Source organism: Electrona antarctica (genome assembly GCF_951216825.1).
Source record: "Electrona antarctica genome assembly, chromosome: 18".
Lineage (NCBI taxonomy): Eukaryota > Metazoa > Chordata > Actinopteri > Myctophiformes > Myctophidae > Electrona > Electrona antarctica.
In genome coordinates this window covers 43,712,242-43,718,313 of record NC_136799.1, presented here as the reverse complement: position 1 = coordinate 43,718,313, position 6,072 = coordinate 43,712,242, and positions in this window count along the sequence as shown.

Below are 6,072 nucleotides of genomic sequence, written 5' to 3'. Positions count from 1 at the left end.
ATCGTTGTTGTCGGGCAGAGACCTTGTATCATCATCTCCACATTTTTGTTTGTGTTTTTTTACATCCTCCTTGATCAAATCTCTTCTGTATATTTGAGATTTCATTCATCTCATGTGCTTTCATCGCACATTACGTGAACATGCAGTCGCCACGGACATTGGCTTTCGCGATTAAACTCAAATGCAGATATTTTTATTATGCATGTTTCTTTCCACCTCTGAACGCTGTTTTGCTGATTAATAGGATTCTAAATCAAGTGCTGAGTGAATAGGCCTATCTATTGCTGTCGGGCAGAAACTAGCTCATACATTTTCTTTTCTTCTTTTTTCTGTTTTTTCCCCCCTCATAAATTAAAGCCCTACTTGATCATACGACAGTGTCACACAAAAGCATCAAAAGTGGCAGATCTGCAAGCTGGAAACGCGGCTCGGTGTCGGTGGCGATCTGAATGATATGCCCGTAAATATAATAGGCATATTATGGAGATCCGATAGTCCAGAACATCCAATCTGACCAATATTCTCATATCCGGACATGTCCATATACCCCACATGGGGCCTGCTCATAATTCCGACATCGCATTATAGGCTAATGTGAGGGTTAGGCTATAGTTAGAGCAGGGCCGGTTCTCAACGTTTTTTGGCCGGGGACCCCCGGAAATGCTTTGGCCGTGTCTCGCGACACCCGCCCCTCCCCCCTCCCCACCCCCAATACAAACTGATTGCAAAAATAACCTTAATAATATAGAGAAAATATATCATAAATTAATACTGAAACCAGATAATCATTATGGAAAGTGTATGCATGTACTCTGTGTACTATGTAAACTCTAATAGGGCTATCTCACAGCCCCCTTTCCACGCCCACTTCCGGTAGATATTGGTGTCATTTAACATTAGGCATTTACACTTTTTTTCTCTGGAGAATCTAAGTACATTTCCTAATGTTAAAATGTCAAAGACCGATAATAATATGAAGAAAACACAATGGTATAACAACTCAAATAAGTAGAATAAACCTTACCTTTGCAAAACGTTAGTTTGTGGCTTGTGAAAATACCTCTTTTAATGGAAGCCTATGGACCGCAAAAAAAATAACACCACTATCTCCAAAAGGGGGCGTAAAAAGGGAGCGGGGAAATGCTGTGAGATAGGCCTATTTCCATTTTCCAGCCATTCAGTTGCAAACACATTTGTTTGCAACTGAAACCCTCGAGGGGTCGCAACCCAAGGGTTGAGAACCCCTGAGTTAAGGCTCATTCATAGTCTGGATTTTCGGTGGTGAGGTGACCACCGGAGCTGAAATAACGTTGAGCGGTGGTGAGTAAAAACAGAGAGAAGGGCTGGGGGCCGTGGTGGTGGTTTGCTCTTCACCGCGGCTCGTGACGTCATGTTGTAGTTCGGTAGTTCACCTCACCACCGAAAATCCAGACTATGTATGAGCCTTTAGACCAATGGGACATGCCTGGCTCGGAATAATGACGTGGCTCCGTGGGCCGCCCTATATATGGACATATACTGATTACATCAGGGATCTTCATATATGAGCATAAAGTGGACAAGGACGGACAGATAGAGTGATCTCCATACATGGGCATAGAAGGGCCACAGACTGACAAGTAAAATGGACTACTCTGGCAATGGTTACAATGGGTACGTGTATATTGTTGCATAATGTCGGGAGGAAACCTCATTATGTCCAACTGTGTTACTTTACAGGATTCTAATTCAAAAGTGGCTAAACGTGTTGCTTCGGACCCCATTTCAAACATCGTGTATCTGCTACTTGTTGGTGCTTTTGGGTGACGCTGTAGTCAGTTGGTGCAGGTCGGCACCATATATGGTGGTCGGGTGAGAGAGCACGTGACATCACGTGAAATCATCAGGGATGGAACGCGTGACATCACGTGACATCATCAGGGATGGAGATCCCTGATGTCATCAATATTAAGCCCATATATGGAGATCCCTGATGTCATCAATATTGGCCTGCAACTCTACATCTGACCTCAAACCCTGTTCTGACATTCCATATTGTTGATCCTTCCCCATCCATCCTTCCTCTTCGACGTCTCCCTTTTTACTGATAACTGTCCATTTAAACTCTAGACAGGCCTGCCCCAAAGTTATTAGTGCAGCCGGCAAAAATGCATTAAAAACTTGCATCGTTCCCAACTTGCATCGTCCCGAGTAGACCTCGGGACATTGGTCTAGTACCAATGAATTCCTACAGTATTGCAGTTATACCGTAGGCGTGATGCTGAGAAGATTGCTTGTTCCACTTTGCTGATTCATGGATTGTGTTTGATGAGTATAGAGAAAAGGCTTGTCTTTGCTGGGGACCAAATGCTGTATTGTTAAACCACTTGGTTGGTTTTTTAAATGGTAAATTGTGCATTTATATAGCGCCTTTATCCAAGGCGCTTTACATAGATTGTGCATTACATTCACCCATTCACACACACACATTCATACACCGATTGCAGCGGAAGCCATGCAAGGTACCAACCAGCACACCGGGAGAAATTTGGGGTTCAGTGTCTTGCCCAAGGACACTTCGACATGTAGACAGGAGGAGCCGGGATTCGAACCACCGCTGATCCCCGGCCGAGTCATACCAAAGACTGTAAAAATGGGACCCAATGCCTCCCTGCTTGGCACTCAGCATCAAAGGGTTGGATTGGGGGGTCAAATCTACTAATCAAATGATTCCCGAGCGCGGCACGGCTGCAGCTTTGGCTGCGGCTCACCGCTCCAAGAGATGGGTCAAATGCGGAGAACAAATATCACTGCGGTAACGTGTGTGACAAATCGTATGACTTTGACCCATGGATCATTGGACGACCTGCTCTACCTCCCAATGCCCAATGCTATGGTCTGCCAAAATGCCTAAATTGTAGTGACTCCTGTCCAAACGTTAAAACCCTGTATACTGTTGTGGTACAACGTCAAGTGTCTACGTGCAGGAGGAAGGAATATTCAACACTGCGTGAAAAGAGGAGTTAACGGGCAATTATGGGAACTGGATTTGCCCGTAAATCTCAAGTTTAACAGGCATATACAGTAATACTAATAAACGGTAATATACAGGTGTGATGGTACAATTCGGGAGTTTACCGGAGTTTGTCGGAAAGTTTAACGGGAGTTTCCTGTAATATACACACCCGTATTCCATGCTTTTTTGCGCAGTTTTGCGCAGTGCAAGACGAGGGACATCAAGTTATCTTCTTAACTTGCCAGAATGGCAATAATTAGTACAGTTTTCCACACCAAAGCCAGCGAGCGTCACAGTTGAGTAACAATGAATATCCCGCCAGAGACATGCACCCTCCCTCCCTCCCCCAAATGCATGTAATTCAAGGTGAGATTATGTCGTGCAAACAATATCGTAACAACAACCAGAGCAGCATTACTGACTATGAGGCAACATGGCAATACTTTGTTGACCATGTGTCCCCCAGGGGTCAATACTAGGCCCCCCAACTTTCCCCTCTCTTTGCAGAATACAGCAGTTTTATTTTTTTTAGCTTAATGTTCACCCCCAGCATATAGGGCCACTATAGAGCGTCGCAGTCCCGCCTCCTACCCTGGACCAGGAAATGAAACCCAATGCATTTTTCCCATAGACATTTCTTAAAGTATTTATTTAAAGACGGTTACGCCGCGGACAAAGCCAACTCGAGTCGTGACAACTCATGACAACACAAACAATATTTTGGACCAAACAAATAATTACAAAGAAGAAAAACAACAAAAAAAGTGTTGTAACCTGCCGTTTTTTTCTTCTTTCTAATTATTTGTTCGGCCCAAAAAATTGTGTTTGTTGTCATGAATTGTCACGACTCGAGTTGGCTTTGTCCGCGGCGTAAACGTCTTTAAATAAATACTTTCTGAAATGTCTATGAGGAAAATGAACGGAGAACCATTTCCTGGTCCATTGTAAGGGGCCGGACTGCGACGCTCTATAGGGTTCAAGTGGTTACATTAAGTGTGAGTCATAAAAAAGTACATCTACAGTACACAGATAAAGCTTCATGTCCACTTATAGGCTCTTTATTTTGTAAATGTTTTCCTGCAATTTTCCACAAAATGTGTGTCCTTGTGTGTGTGGAGCGGGAAACTGTGTTCTCTCTCAGACAGGTACACACACGTGTGTGTGTGTGTGTGTGTGTGTGTGTGTGTGTGTGTGTGTGTGTGTGTGTGTGTGTGTGTGTGTGTGTGTGTGTGTGTGTGTGTGTGTGTGTGTGTGTGTGTGTGTGTGTGTGTGTGTGTGTGTGTGTGTGTGTGTGTGTGTGTGTGTGTGTGTGTGTGTGTGTGTGTGTGTGCGTGCGTGCGTGCGTGCGTGCGTGCGTGCGTGCGTGTCTAATGGGCAAGTACCATGCCTCCCAATCCATTAACAGCTACAACGCCGCTTGTCAGGAAAGGCTTTTTTCCCCCCTGTCTACAAGTGCTGTACGCTAGTTTTGCTGCCACTAAAGTGGCCTTGCAGCATTAAGAGAGTCTCGAAGCAAACACACATGAGGCTTTCCCACTTCTAGTGGGGGTCTCTGCAGCCCACCTGCTCCCACTCTGCCGGTCTCTCAAGGACTCCCACCACACTCACACGCGCACGCACTCGCACGCTCCTTTTTTTCTTTCTTTTAAAGCTATAAGCAAACATGTTCCATGCGTTCTGAGTGAGCAAAATATCCGTCTGCAGGCTGTATATTTCATGCAGTTCGCTGCTCATAGATTTTTGCCCGTACTACATCTGCGCTCCAGACCCGCTAATGGCCTTGCTGAGGGGAGCGTGGCTGAGTATATGTCCAAGAAACTACATTTTGCTGATTCTATAGTATAGGCACAGGTTTTGTACTTTGAGCAGAAATTACATCAACACATTGATAATCACTGCATGGGCTTACGGCCTATAAAGATCTCTTGGCAAACTCGCGCGCGGTGATGAATGCAGTCGCCATCGACACGGCTGCTGCTTATTTCGTGGGCTTCATTCGTATACGGCTACCGTGCCAGGCCCCTGACAAAAGCCGAGAGTTACTGGCGCCATGCGTGAATTGGCACTCAGTCGGCGTAGAAGGGGTCACAATGAGAAAAGCTGTGTGTGGGGCTACAGTGCTAAAAAAGGCACGGGGACACCTAAGGATATTTGATCGTGCATTTTTGAATAGACGACAGAGAAATCAGTATCCAGGCCCTAAGAATTCCACGCAGGCAATATAAGAGACCATCTGTAATTTGTTACAGTATTTGCATATACACGCTTTATCTCAGTTTGTTGCGTATTTACGTTCTCTTGCAGAGCCCATTTATTTTCATGGTCTGGTGCACCTTTGTCTTCTTTTTTTTTTTTTTTTTTTACATACGGCTGTCATGTCGACATACAAACATATTCCATCCATGAGGACTCAGGGCCCAACTGTAATATGCATGTTTAATTGAGAGGAAACTCCTCATCTCAGACATCTGGGGTGGTGGCAATGCTATCTTCTTGGCGCCTTGGCACGGCGTTGCCATGTGTTTGGCAAGTCCTACACGCATACACAAGAGACAGACACGCACGAACGCACGCGCACACACACACACACACACACACACACACACACAGAGGAGGACACACGATTCATTTTGTATCTATCGTGGGTGTTATGAGGGCGGATGGAGCCAGAGCCAAATCCATTAGAAAGCAATCTGCACCCCCCTCCCTTCCTTCCCCAAACGTGGACTTCAAAGCTGGGAACGGGTGGTCCCACCTCTCCTCCCATGCAGTATAACCCCGCCTCCTCTATTGTTCTCGTCCCCTCAACCGCGGCTGTCTCTTAAGCTGCTTTTTGTTTAGATTCTCTAAGCTTTCATACTGGTGACCAATGAGACATCCCGGTTTGGCTGCGGGATTGGACCTCATTTCAAGCTGATGTCTCTTGAGTCCCTATATATACAAAACGTCTCTATGTAAAACACCGAAATGTCCCCGTTTTTTCAACATGCACTACACAATCGGCCTGGTTTGGCCACAATTGAAATTACTAGGCCCGATATGCCCGTTGGGAACGCATGCCCCCCCCCCCCCCCCAC